Genomic DNA, 323 nt, shown 5'->3' with positions numbered 1-323 from the left:
ACTGGGCTGCAGCTAAGCCTCCGAGTGGGAGTTTGGGTCACCACTCGGTAGGATTTTTAAACACTTAGGCGAGCACTGGGCTGCAGCTAAGCCTCCGAGTGGGAGGTTTGCTCTCCACTCGGTAGGATTTTTAAACACTTAGGCGAGCACTGGGCTGCAGCTAAGCCTCCGAGTGGGAGGTTTGCTCTCCACTCGGTAGGATTTTTAAACACTTAGGCGAGCACTGGGCTGCAGCTAAGCCTCCGAGTGGGAGTCTGGCTCGCCACTCGGTAGGATTTTTTTTACAAACTTAGGCGAAACGGATTCGCAGCTAAGCCACCCAC

This window comes from Triticum aestivum, chromosome 1A (assembly GCF_018294505.1).
Source record: "Triticum aestivum cultivar Chinese Spring chromosome 1A, IWGSC CS RefSeq v2.1, whole genome shotgun sequence".
In the NCBI taxonomy this organism is placed as follows: domain Eukaryota; kingdom Viridiplantae; phylum Streptophyta; class Magnoliopsida; order Poales; family Poaceae; genus Triticum; species Triticum aestivum.
Note: the sequence above shows the minus strand (reverse complement) of the source record.